Source organism: Malaclemys terrapin, chromosome 16 (assembly GCF_027887155.1).
Source record: "Malaclemys terrapin pileata isolate rMalTer1 chromosome 16, rMalTer1.hap1, whole genome shotgun sequence".
Lineage (NCBI taxonomy): Eukaryota > Metazoa > Chordata > Testudines > Emydidae > Malaclemys > Malaclemys terrapin.
Genome location: NC_071520.1, coordinates 28,837,915 through 28,855,369, shown reverse-complemented (window position 1 = coordinate 28,855,369; position 17,455 = coordinate 28,837,915). Strand labels below are relative to the sequence as shown.

The following is a 17,455-nucleotide window of genomic DNA, read 5'->3' as shown; positions in this document are numbered from 1 at the left end:
TGGGGTCTATCCCCACTGTACCTCCAAAGCAACAAGTGGTGCATGGGTGTGTCACAACAATCTCCAGCCGCACTCCTCCCAGGGTGGAATGCAGCCTGGCTTTTCTTATTTCTTTTGTGGCTCTGACACTATAAAGAAAGGGCTTAAATTACTCTCATTAAGCCATCTGGAGCTCATCCTTCTCCATTGTGAACTGAAGTCTCAGGTCAATTATTGCACATTTGCATATATTCCATTAATACTTCTGCTAATTGTCTTGAGGAGATCATGTCCTCCTCTTATTGTTCCCCAGCCAGGGGGATGTTTACAAACAGTCTGAAGGGGAGGCAGCGCTTTTCTGCATCGGTCCCTTTCTTTGCACCTTTGGATGAACAGATAATTGATTAAAAGGAGGAGGAGGAAACCCTCTTCCCCAGCCAGCACACACAAAATAGCCATGGTGATTCCAATTACATGTTCACAAGCCATGAGCTCCGCTTTATGCGGTTGCCAGGGGTAACTGGGGCACCTTTCAACTTTGATTCCTGCCGCTAAACATCCTCTAAAGTGTGAAAAATTGACAGAAATGTAAAACAAGTGCTGAATCAGGCCTGTGAGCTGGAGGTCACTCGCTCCGAGATGCAATTATCTGCATTCTCTGCAGCAGCTAAGAGAGGATGGGAAAAACCATACCCCAGGACAGAGTCTAGGCAGAGTTCTTTCTTCTGGAACAAAGTCATGGTGACCCCAGATTCTCCTACTCCAAAAAAGAGCTCACGGTGAGGTCCACATTGCAACTTTGGGTGCAACTCACGAGAGATGTCTTAGTGCCTACAAGCCCTAGGACAGCTCCAGAAAAGTTCAAGCTGTCTCTGGAGAAGTCCACCAGCTCATGGGAGGGCTACTGAGGGGCGAAGCTCTCAACAGTCAGGAACAGAACCAGTTCAAGGCTCTTGCAAAAGAATTATCGATCCTCCTCCTCCACCTCTGCTGAGTTGCAATAACTTTCAGTCTGGACCTGCCTCTAAGGCCCAGATCTAACAATGCACTTAAGCACAAGCTTGATTTTAAGCACCTGAGAAGACCCGTTGAAATCAACAGCCTAGCCTCCAGCCACTAGGGGGCAAGACTTTTGTACAGCTTCTGAATAGTTTGCCAGCAAAACTCTTTGCGGACTGACTGCCGAGCCCGTAGTCCAGTGGTTCTCAAGCCTCGGCCCAATCAGCACACAGCTGCGGCCCATGTGACATCCTCAGGCCCACAAGGTAGTATATATATTGTGTGGAGGCAGCCCACATAACACAGAGCTGCATATGCGGCCCATGGTGGCAAATAGGTTGAGAACCACTGCCCTAGTCTAACGTGGAAGGAAAGCAGACAGATGGGCTGGTTTAACAAGGGGTTGTGTGACATGTCACCAAAACTCAGTACTTTAGTAAGACGCCACAACAGGATCAACAAATGCCTGCCAAGCCCTCACCCTGTCCAGTGGTGAAGCCTAACGCGTCACATCCTTCCAGCCGGTTCTCTGTCTGCAACGCTAATACCAAGAGTAAGAACAATATTGTTGCAATGCCAACGCTGCGTCCTTTCCCCACCTCCAGTGCAATTGCTGTCAGCTCGGGCTGAACGGGACGAGTGCAGAACCAGTGGGGCCCTCTGGTAGCACCGAAATCGCTCAGAGAATTTCACTGGAGTGTGAGCAGGTTTAATCACAGATGAAGAAGGCAGTCCCCGGTGGGAGGGGCTTACAGCACCATAACCTTCATTAAAGGAGTTGTGCAATGCTAACTTTCAGGCAGGATAAAAAGAAAAAAACCACCAGAAGCAAAAGATCCAAGTTAACTCTAGTGAGGGTAAATAGTCTCTGGACAGGAACGTCGGCTCTCTCTCTCCTTAGCCGGAAACACCAAGTACCGTCAGGGAGATAGAAACTCCTATTTGGAGCATTCTCTTTCTGCATCGCCTGGATGCTGAATACGCTACCCCCATGGTTCTTCCTTCTAACGATGCAACGCTGCTGTTCCTCATTACCGGTCACTGTTCCATCAAAGCTGGGATTAATAACCCAGCCAAAGTCACCCTCCAGCTCTTTGCGCTGCTATGTAACAAGTGTGCGGTGGTGGCTGGGGCGCTTGTGGGTGGATGCCACAATGCATCCTGTCGCGCATGGCTAACTGTCAGACTGAACCTGCTGTGGAATTTGCCTTGTGATCATTCCCAGGAAGGGGGAGAGAGATTGACTACAGCTGGTAGGCCTTAGTAAAGCGACTGGAGGTGTTTTTGACTTCATGGCCTTTCAAGAAATTCCCTATTCAACCCAAAGTGATTTCATTTTTGAGCTTTGTCTTGTGTGGGGTCGGCACTGCAGACATGGGTGTATTTGGGGAGGTTTGAGTGTGTCGGGGTCGGGGGGGGTGAAATGGTCTCTGTAGTCTCAGTCCACCTTCCGTGGACAAGTGCCCGCCTCCTAAATCCACCCCCACAGCTGGCACTGGTTGGCAAACTCAGCCAGGAGGCTGTGAAGACTGAGCCATGAAGACTCACCTACCCTCCGTGCCAGGTTTAAGGCACACCAGTAGGGGCAAGAAGCCCATGCTGGACTGGTTCAGTGGATGAACAGTGCACTACATTTGTCAGGAGCTGCCAATCTGGCACGTTCCAGGGCCTCTCCGTTCCCATTGTTTCTTTTATAGAGTAGGAAGCCTGAGTGCTTTTAGATGTCAGAATCGTACTTGGCTCTCCTAGATCCCTACTACCGATGTCAAAGACGACATACGCTGTCACTTACGGTTATTCTGCACCAAGGTGTCTGCTCGCTCCCCTCTGGGATCTCCAGCTCTCTCTGCCAGGTACGAGGGAGAGCGTGCGTATGTGTGTTTGTACGCACACGCAAGTGCTCTTAAATAATATGTCATCAGAATGACAAGTGTACGGGACTTAATCTGATAACTAAAGTCAAACGGCATTCCCAGCAGTGGACGGCAGCCCTCTGCCTTGGAGATGAGTGCTCATCGGAAGAGCTACGTGAGAAATACCTCGGGAGCCTGGGACTTGAAGAAGGCTTTATCTTCATCGTACAGGGAAAGCCGCTTCAGAACACACTGCTGCCCAAGCGTCCCTTATTTGGAAGCGGAGTTAATAAGCGCCAGCCAGATCAGCATTTCAGCCAGAGGACAGTTTGTCACATGCTTTACCAGTCAAAATAATGGAGCTAAAAGCAAGAGGAATTAATCAGACATTTCAATGCAGTGGGGCAGGGTTGGAAAAGTCAGATTTTAGAGCAGTGGCTTTCATCACTTGTTCTGGGCTATGCTCCACAAATGCCCTTATTAAAATCTCAGAATCACCTGGGTTGGAGGAAAGCGCTAGCAATGGCTGGTCTCACCCATCTCCTGCATTTGGAGAGGAATCATCATTGATTTTTATTATGCCTAGACCATCCCTTGTTTATTGTCTAGCCTGGAGTATCTGCAGTGCCAGCTAGTCCATAACTTTCTTTGGCATTTGGTTCCATTTTAGGGTTAGGGCCAGATTCTGCTGTCAGCTCCCACCTCTGCTAACGTTAATGGATTCATATGGGTGGAAACAAGCAGAATTTGGCCCAAATATGATTTATTTCCTTCCTAATGCTCAGCCTAACCTCTCCCTCCTGCAGCTTAAGCCCAGTGCTTGTTAATTCTCCATTGGCTAATGAGAATAATTGATCTCCAAGGCTGTCTGAGCAGACAAATGGTGTTAGCAGTGGCAACAGCAGCTGCTTTTCCCCATCATGAGCGGTTCCATCCTAGAAGGAAAGACGGGGCTCTGGGGTAGTAGTCCACCAGCTCATGCTGATATAATACTGCACAGCAGTGTAGGCTAAGAACCGGAGTTCCTCCTCTCACTGCCCTGTACCATATGCAGTTATTTGCACCTGTGCAAAGTAGGCATAAAATGCTAGCAAATCCGAATGGTGATGGGCCTGGTTCCCCACTGCCTGGTTTCTTTCCTAGTCATTCACACTTGTGCAAAGTGTGTATGAAATGTTCTCCTGGAGGTGCGTGTGGGAATTCTGATTTGCTAGCGTTTTACACCCACTTCTCACCCTGTGCAAAGCAGGTGAGATCAGGCTCTCTTCATTTTAGGGTCCTTTGCTCCTTTTCATAGATTCATAGATTCATAGATTATAGGACTGGAAGGGACCTCGAGAGGTCATCGAGTCCAGTCCCCTGCACATTTCGCTGAAGAGGAAAGCTTCATCAGAAAGTTCAAAGTGATTTAGTGCAGGGGACTGGACTACATGACCTCTTGAGGTCCCTTCCAGTCCTACGACTCTATGATTTCTTCCCTTTCCAAACTAATGCTCTTGTCTAGGTAGCCAGACACATGTCCTGATGGAAATTGTTTTTGTGCTATAACAATTGTCTCAGTAACTGCTTGTGACCAGGATGAATGAAGCGCCCATAAATTATACATTTGAGTCGTGTCTCCAAATTGCTCTGCAATTATTGAGCAACAAGGTTCAGTTGCCTTCAAGCACCGCCTAGCACGTGACCACTGCAAAACACACTGAAGTGCTCACATGGCTTCCCTGGGATGTGCAGAACAATCAGGCCATTAAAAACAGCAAATTAGCCAACACAAGAGTTCCATTAGGAGAAGAAAGGCAATTGAACTATCCAGTTGCATCGTATCAGTACCACTTCTTATCAGAGCCTAGGACAGAGTAAGAGAAAAGGTCTTTAAAAACAGAGATGGCTAGACTGTAGTCTAGTGTTTAAAACGTGGAATCAGGCTACCTGCTCAGGAGACTCTGCCGGGAACAATCATTAATTCTTGGTTTCCTTAACTGTCAAACAGGAATCATGATCTGGCCATGTGCTAACCGGATGGTATGGCATGTGTATATGTCCTACTGACTGCCCCCTCCTGGATGGAGTTAGACTGTTCAAAAATGTTCCATAGTCTGTGTCCTGCTAACAGCTAATGGCAAATCTCCTGTAGGGGGTTGTGCTTTGGGGAAGCAGGAGCATCTGGGTCCTATCCCCGACCCCCGCTACCGTGAAGTTTCCCAAGTGGTTGTGATGGGAAGCATCGTGCCAGTTGTGAAGTCCTAGAGAGCCATAGGTGTGTCACTTATCTACTTCACATGAGGACAAAAAAGTGCTGTGAGATCTTCCTGTGGAAGATACTGTAGCTGCAATGCACAGAGGCAAATTCTGCTCTCACTTTTAGTTCCTGGCACTAATAGCCAGAATGAAGAATTCATCTGGCGTTTCCAAGAGGAAGTACGTGTTTGCACTGATTACATCAGCAAAAGTCAGATCTGGTTCATCCACACTCAGTTTAACCAGATGCCTGGATAGCTAAAAGCTTTTGTGTGCAATCAGTCTTATAGCATGCATTTCTGAGCTGGTCTCTGTCAAAAAGAAAAAAAAAAATCAACCCACAGCTTTTAAATCGGATGCTGCCTCACCATATTGATTACCATCTAGTAATTTGGCAATTCAAAATCTCTTGATGTTAGATGATCATGTTGTCTTATGTATGTATTCTGCAGCTTTCCTAGCAAGGCCGGCCCCAGGCACCAGCCCACCAAGCTTGTGCTTGGGGCGGCACCTGGAGGGGGGCGGCGCAGTGCTCCGGCTCCAGCCGCCGGGGAGAGCGGGGCCACGGCCGGGGCTCGCCGCCCTCCCCCCGGCGCTCTGGCTGCCGGGGACAGCGGAGCCCCGGGCGGGCTCGCCACCCTCCCCCCGGTGCTCTGGCCGCCGCCCCGGCCGGGGCTCGCTGCCCTCCTCCCGGGGCTCCGGCCGCCCTCCCCTGCCGCGCTGCGGGGGGGGGTGGGGGCGGGCGGCTGGAGGCTTTTTTGCCTGGGGCGGCAAAAAAGCCAGAGCCGGCCCTGTTTCCTAGCCTCACTTACAAAAGATACATGGGGCACCATTGGCAGATGCTGCAATCAAGTTGTTCCTGTGAATAAGAATTTACACTGTCACAATTCTTGGGGAAGCCAGGAGTCCTGATTCCCAGCTTCTGCTCCATCCACTAGACTAAAAAAGGCCCGGGGTTGCAATAGGGATCATTGCAGATAACAGGGGGAGGGGGGAGTGCAGTGGCTATGTTAGGAGCTTGCAAATCATCTGTCTTAGATCTAGTCAGTGCTAGGAGTCCTTCACTCCCATGAGCACTTTCTGAAAATATGAGTCTGGTTATCAAACTAGACATATGTTAGGTGTATCTCCGTGCTGACATGAAATGTGGACTTCACGCTGCTAAAATCAGAATGGGCTCTTCGGTAAATCATCCAGCTGTAGACCTGTCAGTGAAAAGGTATTTCTCCTTCTCTCCGTCCCCCAAAACCCCCCACCAAACAAAACAAAACCAGAACCAGAAAATGAGATGCATCCAATTAGAGTTAAATAATATTACAGCTGGGAGAGAAACTGAGCAAAGCCAGGACAGTACAAATTAAGGTTTCCATTCTGTCCTTCAGTCAAACTCAGCCATGCAAGGACCATTCGATGCCCAATCCCTTGAGCCACTAATACACCGGGGTTGTGAATGCCACGGGAGATGAGAAGAACATGTTGTGCACTTGGCTGCTTTTAAATCAAAGCTAAAATTCTGGGCTTTGATGACATTTTGTTGCTGAACTTGTTTGTTATCTTCTTTTGTTGGGAAGCAATCTGGTCGGGTGTGCGAGGGGAAAACCACATTAAGGGCCATATATATATAAAGGGATTGGCTTTGTGTATCAATGGATGGAACATGTTTTTTCCTCACCCAATGAAAACTGCACACACTGGACCAGTTCATACTTTCCTGGCCCTGCTCCTATTCCAGTTGATGGAAAGCAAGATCAAGCCCTCACACTGGCGTGGACTCAGAGTAATTCCATTGGCGTCAGAATAAATGACATCAGAAACTAGCAGAGAGTCTTTTCCTGGAAGGAATGCCCGTTAGCCACATTGCTTTTTAGAAGAACGCTTTTGGCAGGGCTGGCCTCCTTTTGCTCTGGTAGCAATAAGAGATGATGCCTTGGCACTAATCATTCAGGATTTTCACGAGAACACAACTCATTTCATAGGGACATTTCGAAAAGGCCTCTTGCACTGGCTGCGCTGACTAGTGTATAGTAGTCGCGGTAGTGGGGATTATAGTTTTAGGGCATCAGTGTATATATTAGTGTAAAGATTTGTGTCATCCCAAACAGCCGGGAATTTCCTTTGTTCATTTCAGATTCTGGACCTAACTCCCTTTGCACGGATGCCACTGGAACTCAGAGGCACAACTCCTGATTTTACACCAGGAAAATTGTGTTGGATTGTTTTTCTGCAGCAGGAACGCTGTTTTGCCAGTGTGTTTTGTTATCTTCTCTGCACAACAGCCTCCCTCTCTTCTGAGATTTCCTCTCTGCAGGCAGCCTCACCCCATGCTGGGTTTACATAAAAACACATTTTAAAAGTGTTTTGTTTTTACATGTCGTTCCGTGTAAATTCTATTAGACTTTGGTGGCAATGGTTACTGGAGTAACAATTTCTGGGAGATGAATGAAATCTCATTTGAAAGGGCTGGGACTTTAATAGAATGATTTGATCAACAGGAACATTATTTATTTAATTGGTCTGTTTCTAAGGCACCTTTCTCCATCTACGTGCGTTAACCATGGAGTTTCAAAACTAAAAATAACAATCGGAGTGCAAGAAAATCCCCAGTCTACAGACACACAAGCAAATCTGTCAGATGGGGATTGATGTCAATTTAAATTGTTTTTGTTTGATGGAGACGCTGAAAAGAGTTAGAGGGCTAGAATGAGACCATGCATCAGTTAAGTAAAGAACAAGAAGTCTGGTGGCACCTTAAAGACTAACAGATTTATTTGGGCATAAGCTTTCGTGGGTAAAAACCTCACTTCTATACATCTGAAGAAGTGAGGTTTTTACCCACGAAAGCTTATGCCCAAATAAATCTGTTAGTCTTTAAGGTGCCACCAGACTCCTTGTTGTTTTTGTAGATACAGACTAACACGGCTACCCCCTGATACTTAAGTGAAGAGACAGGACATCCTGGTTTTACTGGGACAGTCCCATGATTCCCTGAATTCTGTCAGGGCTCATGAAATGTCCAGGTTTTTCATTGCACCAGTCTAAACACTTGAGGTTTTATAACTGCGGAATATTTTTTCCAGGCGTACCTGCTTTGCCCACAGCCCTGGGTCGCATCACACAGTGAACGTGTTTCACGACAGCCACTGTGCTGGGTCAAAGCTTGTCACAGCTTCCTAGGCAACAACATTGCAAGACGAGTCGATGACCCACTCTAGTCGATGCAAAACCCCAGCTGTGACCCCCTCGGAGGAGAGGGGTCCACGTGCACTTGGTGGTCTCTCTCCCCCTCACTTCCCTGCACTCTACGAGGAACACAGGGAGACGAGGTAGAATTTAGCCTTTTTTCAATCTACGTCATCCAGGCAGGGCTGATCGCAGAAAGGAACCAGAGCGGGAGCCCTTGGGCATGTCATAAGTCTAAGTCTAAGGGTCTCACTTTCTGGTTTTGAAAATAGGGTCAACAGTTAAGTCCCACTTAAACCCGTGTGCAGATTCTGTGCCCAAGAGTGAATTGAATCCTCAGCCGTCGACCTGCGGCATTCCTGATTGGCCAAGAGGACTGCAGTGTGAAGGAGCATCTCTTTAAATAGTTGGTGAGCCCTCTTGCGGTGCTCACTGCGTTCTGTGTTTAGAAACCAGTCACAGGTGCGGTGTGTATACATATAGAATTAGGCCTTCCGTGTTGGGTATATTTAGTAAACACGGGTATCTGGAGCCCATCACACCCATGTGGTTCTATTGATGCAAAAGCCTCAACAAGGACAGACTTATATCCTGTGCTCCAGCCAATCAGATACCATCAGCCTGTTCCTAACAGACCGCGCTCACAGAATTATTCTATTGGCTGTTATGAATAAACTGCATTCTGATTAGGTGGCATTACTGGTTCCTGTTGTGTTTCTTTCCTATTGATTAGTAATGGTCACAATTCAATGCTTTGAATGCCTGGCCAAGATTCCAATTAGTATAATTTCAAATTCAATAGAAGATGTTGGCTCAAACTACGAAGAACTCCCGTAGCTCCCTTCTACAATGCTCCATGCATTATCACTAAACGACAAGAGACTCACCGAATCCCTTCCTCTTACCTGGGCTAAAGGAGTCCAAAGCTGATAATGATGCTGTGCATAGGCAAAAATGGCCCTTAAAAAAAGTCCTTTAATTCAAGTGCAGCCGGATTTCCCGCTGCATGGCCGAAGCGCTCTTTTTTCCCATCTGGGCGCTGCTATTAGAGAAAAGAGCAAAGCACTCATAGTGCAAGGAGCAGCAAAGCCCACCAAGTATTTAGAACAGTGAAGGCCCCATCAGAGCTACAGTTTCCAGAGATCAGGGGGGTGGCTCATTACTGTCAGTCTTGTCCTTAAAAGCTAATTTAAGTATGTGGGAGGTAGAATGTGTGTTTCATCTTCTCCCTGGGAAAATCAGAAAACCCAACAGCAAAGCTAGGAGTGACTAAGAAGTGAAAAGACCAGCAGGAATTTTTTTTCTGCCAGGAAATGGCATTCAGGATGCTGGATTGAGCACAAGTTCTGTCGAAGTTTTAATCCTCTACTGTTATTTTTTTATTTGGGGGCGGGGGGATTTAAGTTGAAAACCATATGATTAAACTCATGCCATGCAATTAGTTACCATTGCAAATTCGGGGGGGGGGGGGGTAGGGTGACCAGATGTCCTGTCCCGATTTTATAGGGACAGTCTCGATTTTTGGATCTTTTTCTTATATAGGCTCCTATTACCCCCCACCCCCGTCCCGATTTTTCACATTTGCTCTCTGGTCACCTTAGGGGGGGGCACATTGATTGCAATTCATAGATTCCCAGGCCAGAAGGGATCACTGTGATCATCTAGCCCAGGGGTCGGCAACCTTTCAGAAGCGGTGTGCCGAGTCTTCATTTATTCACTCTAATTTAAGATTTCGCGTGCCAGTCATACACTTTCGCATTTTTAGAAGGTCTCTTTCTATGTCTATAATATATAACTAAACTATTGTTGTATGTAAAGTAAATAAGGTTTGTAAAATGTTTAAGAAGCTTCATTTAAAATTAAATTAAAATGCAGAGCCCCCCCGGACCAGTGGCCAGGACCCGGGCAGTGTGAGTGCCACTGAAAATCAGCTCGCGTGCCGCCTTTGGCACCCATGCCATAGGTTGCCTACCCCTGATCTAGTCTGATCTGCTGTATCACACAGGCCAGAGACCTGCCCCAAAAGAATTCCTGGAGCAGATCTTGTAGAAAAACATCCAATCTTATTTGAAAAATTGTCAGTGATGGAGCTCCAAGCCAGCATGTGTGTGTATGTTTGTCTAGATCTATTGTCAACCTATATTTCAATTCATTGGTTAGGTTTTCAAAAGTGACACTTCCAAGTGTCTTCATTTCGCAGAGGGGAGGTGCTCATCCCTTTCTGCAAATCAGACCTCAAAGTATGTAGATTATCAGCTCCTCAGGAGCTGATATCAGCTTGAGGAGAGGCTGAGGGAACTGGGATTGTTTAGTCTGCAGAAGAGAGGAATGAGGGGGGATTTGATAGCTGCTTTCAACTACCTGAAAGGGGGTTCCAAAGTGGATGAATCTAGACTGTTCTCAGTGGTACCAGATGACAGAATAAGGAGTAATGGTCTCAAGTTGCAGTGGGAGAGGTTTAGGTTGGATATTAGGAAAAAAATTTCACTAGGAGGATGGTGAAGCACTGGAATGGGTTACCTAGGGAGGTGGTGGAATCTCCATCCTTAGAGGTTTTTAAGGTCAGGCTTGACAAAGCCCTGGCTGGGATGATTTATTTGGGGATTGGTCCTGCTTTGAGCAGGGGGTTGATTTAGGGCACGTCTTCACTACCCGCCGAATCGGCGGGTAGCAATCGATCTATTGGGGATCGACTTATCGCGTCTAGTGAAGACGCGATAAAATCGATCCCCAATGGCTCTTCCGTCGACTCCGGAAATCCACTGCGGCAAGAGGCGGAAGCGGAGTCGACGGCAGCGCGGCGGCAGTCGACTCGCCGCCATCCTCACAGCCAGGTAAATCGACCTAAAATACGCCACTTCAGCTACGCTATTCACGTAGCTGAAGTTGCGTATCTTAGGTCGACACCCTCCCCCCCCCCCGTAGACCTAGCCTTGGTTGGGGTTGGGCCTGCTTTCAGCAGGAGGTTGGACTAGATGACCTCCTGAGGTCCCTTCCAACCCTGATATTCTATGCTTCTATGATTCCTTGGGGCAGGGACTGTCTTTTTGGTCTCTGTCTGTACAGCGCCTAGCACAATGGAGGCCCGGTCCATGACAAGGGCTCCTCCGTGCTGGGGTAATGCCAATAATAAATAATAAGTTGGGCACCAAAAAAGTGAGGCACCCAAAATCACAAGTCACGTTTGAAAATTTACACGATCGAGGCAAGATCCTCAGCTGGTATAAATGATGTAGCATCATTGACTTCACTGGAGCAAGGGCAGTTCACCCCAGCTGTAGATTTGGCCCTATCTCTATATAGTGATCGTAGGAAGGGAATAGTTTCTATCACAATAAATATTCCCAGAGGAGTGGCTGTAAATATAGATACAAATGATATAGCCATAATACGTGGGCAGATTTGTAGCCCTCAAGCACAGCAATTTAAGTAACCCGTTCTGAAGGCAGGGTGTGGGGCCTGGAGGGGAGAAAGCCCATTGGTCTCATCCACACCACAAACAGACGTCAGCCCACACCAGAAAAACACGCTCCACATATCCATTCCAGGGATGCTGCCAAGCTAAATATACCACTTGAAATTTTAGAGGCAGTTAAAACAAATCTAACTTTATTTTTTTGTAACGTTTTATTTGACTTGGCTTGGGTTCAGAGTCTGTTGGCAACACCCTTTGCCCAATATAGCACTATTTTCTGCTAGGCGGTGACAGTTTCCGTTTTCCATCTGTCTGAGGTTTGTGCAGTATAACTTAGTTCATCTCATAGTTTCTACTTCAGATCTCTAGCTAGTTTCCATTTCTTGTGTGACTCTAAACGGGGTCAAAGTTCTGTATAAGTCCATCAGTTCCCTACAGGAGGTGCCATCTGTCTCTAGACCCGGATCAAAACTTTCTCTGTGTTTAGATCTGGCGGGTTGGATCAGTCCATTATTGAGTGGGGTCAGGTCCAAAGTGTGGATCTAGATCGAAACTTCTCAGCTATTTAGGGGGGTCTGGATTTGGGATTATGGGTCGTCTCCTCTGCTTACCACTAGAGCTGGATGACATTTTTCAACTGAAACTTTTGTCAGCGAAAAATGCAGATTGGGGTTGACCGAAACATTTCGAAAATTCAAGTCATTGTTGCTGAATTGTGCGTCAGAAAAATAAACATTTTATTTTGACATTTTTCTAAATGATTTTTTGTTTTGAAATTTCCTTCAATTATAGGTGAATAAAAAGTTAAAAATTGCTCAAAATTAAAACAATGTGCTCCATTTGACCCCCAACTTTTTTTTCCTCTTTGATTCACTGAACATTTTAAAGACTGTCATTTTGGGGTTGACCCGAAACCATTTCTTGTTTCAGAATTGTCAGCTCTCTCCATCACCGGGCTTCAAGATGCTTTTGTGACAATGGCTTATAAATTCCTCATATAACTCCGTTCAGCCAAGGATCTCAAAACTCCTTCCACCGATGAATGAATATAGTCTCACAGCACTCATGTAGGATGCTGTATAAAAGTATGCCAGTTTTGTACATGGGTAAACTGCAACACAGCGAAGTTAATTCAGAGGCCCAGATTCATGTCAGGAGTCAGTCGGCGGTATTCTTAGGAACAGAACCCAGGAGCCTTGCCCCTGCCCTCCAGCCTCCTACTATAACCACTAAAGTTCACTCTCCCAACGTGACAGACACAGGAGATGGGCAATCTGGTTTGGATTAATGACAAGTTTAATCCTTCCCCGGTCCATGAAACCAAAATGTTTGATGATTAAAAAGTATGGGTCAGATTTGGCACTCGTCTCCATTGCTCTCCACTGCAGCACCTCTCCTATTGTTCGTCAGCTGTCGGTGTCTAGCTACCCACGCTTTCTGAATAAACATAGGCAACGGCATGCACCAATGGAGGTGCCCATAAGAGCTGCGGGGGCATTTAAATGCCAACCCCATTCCTGATTAAACCTTGAAGATTTTCCATTCAGCCCCCCCATGGAAATATGGTCCATATGGTTTTCACTGGGCCTCTGATTTTGACTTTTTGCTGGCTGCGAATAGAGCTGATCAGAGGTCTAGGATGGAATTTCTGGTCCAAAGCAGAGAGAGACCCACCCCAAGAACAGCCAAAAGCCCAGCGGCGATGGGACCCACTTGGGATGTGAGACACCCAGGTTCAAGTCCTGATTTGAAGCAGGGACTGGAACCCAGGTTTCCCACATGCAGGTGAGCGCCCTCATCACTAGGCCATTGGTTGTTGCAGGGTAGGGAAGTTTCTCTCCCTCCCATTTTTTTCACACACACAAAAAAAATTCAAAACGGTCTCATTTTTGTTGCATATTGGAACAAAAAAACAAACGTCAAAGCTTCTGAATTTTTGGTGAAACGGAATTATTTCCCATCAAGCCCTAGGCATGAGCACAATTTCCCAAGTTTAAATATTACGAGAGGGCCACAGCTTGTATCCTCTGATGTATCTCTGAACTGCTTTATCTGAGAAGTAATGACATTCAGATTAGTATTCCTATCTCTGTATATCCGCTATTCACAGCTGTTCCTCCAGACTAGGTGCCAGAGCAGCTGAAGGGTGGTCGGACTCAACAGCAACCTTGTACCAGGTTCGCAGCAGAAGTGAAGTTCCTGAGCCCTCTTATGCAGCTCTTCAAAGACAGAAGAGTTCTCCACAGACTGAGATCCTCGGCTTCCAACCAGACAGGTGCTGTCACTCTTTGGATTACCGTCCACACGCCGTCTCCTTCAACAGCTCCCATTCTCCTGAGACGGGTGCCCAGAGCAGTGACTCCAGAATGCCTGGCGGGTCTTCTTCGCTGATCCCCGTGTCAACATGAGCGGGTGCAAAGCAGAAAACCCAGGCAGTCTCCCCATCACAGCACCTAGCCAATTAGTATCAGAATGAGACAGATTGGCCCCAGCACCTCTAGCTCTAAGGCAGTGGGGGAGATCATTGAAGATGGAAGAGTAGCGTGTCAGTTAGAGATGGGCCCTGATCCAAAGCCCACTGAAGTCAAAGGGAGCTTTTCCAATGAAACAGGGTGGGGGGAGGGATAGCTCAGTGGTTTGAGCATTGGCCTGCTAAACCCAGGGTTGTGAGTTCAATCCTTGAGGGGGGCATTTAGGAATCTGGGGATTGGTCCTGCTTTGAGCAGGGGGTTGTACTAGATGACCTCCTGAAGTCCCTCCCAACCCTGATATTCTCTGATTCTATGAGACTGCATTCCAACTCTTAGTCATGCCTCTAGACACATACCCGAGGCTGCCGCCGACCTCAGCAGAGGTCAGGCATGTGCATTCGAGAGCATATCATGTAGCTGTTGGGAAGACGTTAAGGCATTCCAGGTGGGCGGCCGTCAGTATCTTACCTGACCCTGTCCAGGAAGAGTCACGTCATGAAAGTGTAGGTAGGGCAGGGTTAGGAGCGCTAGTGTGTCGGTGTGAGTGAAGAAGCACAACTACATGGAAGTTGTTAACTGGGAAACAGGTCAATAGATATAGAAGGCCAGATCCTCAACTGGTGCAGATCAGTGTAGCATACCTGATTGCAACGTCAGAGCTAGCCAATGGACACCAGCTGAGGATCTGGGCCCACCAGTCCAGACAGTGGGTGGAGGAGTTTTACTGGTGAGGGAACAGTTGGAAGAGTGAGATCTGTAAATAGAAACATCGGCAAGCGGATTGCCCTTGGTTCTGTATGTTTGGTGACACTGCAGTGTGAGGGTAGCTCAGGTTACAGTGCTTTCCTGAACAATGCACAAAAGTCAGGTACAGAATTTTCTCATCCAGCCATTTTCATGGAAACTATATGTCTGGTGGTTTGGGCTCCAGAGTCCCTGGTTAGTAGTTAAGTCCCTTCTCTGGCCCAAGTGCAAAAAGATTTGCAATGGAAAAACCTCTTATTTGGGATTTATTGGCTTGATTTGTAAATCCAAAGGAGGATTTGTCCATCTGCTCATAGATTTTTGCAGGATTTCCAAATCTGTTTTAAGGTTTATAAATCTATTTCCTTGCTGTAAATCAACGGAAGGCTTTAGATTGAAATGAGACAGCAGACGCCAGTGCGAACAGGGATGGGGGAGGAAAGGAATTTGTAAATATTCTTTATAAGATTTACTGATGATCTGTATAGCTTACGACTCCGATAGAGGAGACTGGCTGTTGTGTTGTTCTGGGTATGGTGGGGAGCAGCTGAGACTAGCTGCTTGGTGAGGAAGGAACCGAAAAGAGGGTTACCTCACAATATTTTGGGTGTTCAGCTGAACCCTCCAGGGGAACACATGCAAGGCTGGTGCAAGGCTTCACTAACTCATGTCCGTCATGTGCTTTGAGATACAAGGTGCTGTCTGTTGTTGCTAATTATCATGATTTTATTCCCGCATGTTACCCTTCCTTTGTTTCTCTCGCTTTCACGAGGCCTGATGCTACCATACACAACCCCGGCTTTCCAAGTCAGTTATAAATAAACTCTGAAATGCTGGACCAGGTCCTCAGCAGATATAAACCAGTGCCGCTCCCATGGCACTATGCCAGCTTCCACCAGCTGAGGATCTGACCTGATATTCCTACACAGAACAACCTAGAGATGATTTTCCGCTGCCCGTCCACATTGATTAGTTCCACCGACGGATACCTGCCGGAAATGTGTCTGACAGCTGCCCAGACAATATTTCAGTGCACGGCTGAAATCACCTCGACATGCTCTGTAGCGAATTGAGGGGAGTTCTTTTATTTAACTGAGCGGATGTCTTAAGTTTTAAATGTAACTGACATTGGGAGTTCAGTTGTAGTGGATTAAAAATTCAACAGGCTAGCCAATGGACACCAGCTGAGGCTCTGGGCCCCAGTCCTAGGCTCTCTAGATGTGCTGGCCTGAGCCACTGGGTTGGGCTTGTGAAGGGATCAGATAGTCACGGCTTTGGAGCATCGGACATGGAAACGGTGGCACAAACTCTGCTGCCAAAATAATAGCGCTGTTAATGATTCGGTCAGAAGTAGATGCTCCCAAACTGCAGTGGGGGGCATGAATTTCTCCCAGGCCCCTCTGAAAGCAAACACAGCACAGAGGATTTCTACCGCGAGCCCTGTTTGAAAGGCAGAAGAAAAATGCACGTTACTCCACACTGCAAAGGAAAAGCGCGTAAGTGTGATGGCACAGAAAATATTCCCAAGATACAGAATTCTTAAATCCGTTAGAATGCCAGGGCGCTTTTTGACTGGAAAGACGTCCCAGACTGAAAACAAATCGCAGCCAGACTTTTTCATGACAGGTTTGCAGCAATAACGTCCTTTGTATTGGAAGCAGTGCAAAAACCATTCGTGAAAGGGATCTCATCTGAGAAAGAAATCAGGGCCTGCAGCAGGGTTACATCTTGCATTCGAGACTGGGAACAACATCATTATTGTTTGTACTGCAATAGTGCTTAGAGACCCCCCCAGTGTGTTTGGTGCTGTACAAATACACAACAGAAGATGGCCCCTGCCCCAGAGAGCTGACAGCCTAAATAAACATGAGTTTCTGCCTCTGTTACTTAGGGGAGAGGGGATGCATTGCTACTTCTTTGAGTGCCTAGAGCAGAGGTCCCCAAACTGTGGAGCGTGGAGGAATGCTCAGGGGGGCACAGCTGGGGCCCGGGCCAGTCCCCACATGGGGCAGGAAGGGAGCACCACCCAGCTCTGCTCCTGGCCCCGGCCCTGGCTGCTGGCCCCTGCTGCCAGCCCCGCGCCCAGGGCTCCCCATCTCCGAGGGGTGGAGGGGTGCAGAAAGGGGTAAGGAGGGGTGCAAGGTAGAAAGTTTCGGGACCACTAGCCTAGAGCACCATAGCGAATGCTTCCCCTCTGGCTGCTACATGCCAAAAGATCTATTCACACGACCTTTTCCCATAAGATATGTACAGTCCCTGCACCTTGACACCAGAATTACACAATATCTGTACCACACCAACTCCCCCCTTTTACCAGGAGAGATGGAATGTTTTATAGCTTTGGCATTTTCCATAGTCTCCCAGGTACGAGTTTTGTGCAATAGAATATTCATCGCACACAGTATGCATGGGGAAAGCACATGCGCCTACACGCACTTAGGTAGAAAGTGGCTTTCGGAAAAGAAATGGCCCATCTTTCTTCTCCCTAAATGAATACACAGGTGGGTGACTACGGGTGACTCGGTTCATACAACTTGTAGCATAAAGGCTCTTTGTGCTTTCGTTTGTCTTGTTGT

At 47.3% G+C, this 17,455-nt stretch overlaps 1 protein-coding gene across 2 annotated transcripts in view; it reads right to left on the bottom strand.

Moving 5' to 3' along the window:
* Positions 1 to 17,455, bottom strand: part of WSCD2 (WSC domain containing 2) — a 138,393-nt gene that overhangs the window by 102,189 nt on the left and 18,749 nt on the right. Inside the window, exon 1 of one of the 2 annotated variants that reach the window (XM_054006899.1) lies at positions 2,771 to 2,842. The exons of the other annotated variant lie outside the window; for it this stretch is intronic. The gene's annotated coding sequence lies outside the window, so the exon portion shown is untranslated. Of the gene's footprint in view, positions 1 to 2,770; positions 2,843 to 17,455 lie in introns of those variants that run through there. 2 annotated transcript variants of the gene reach the window in all.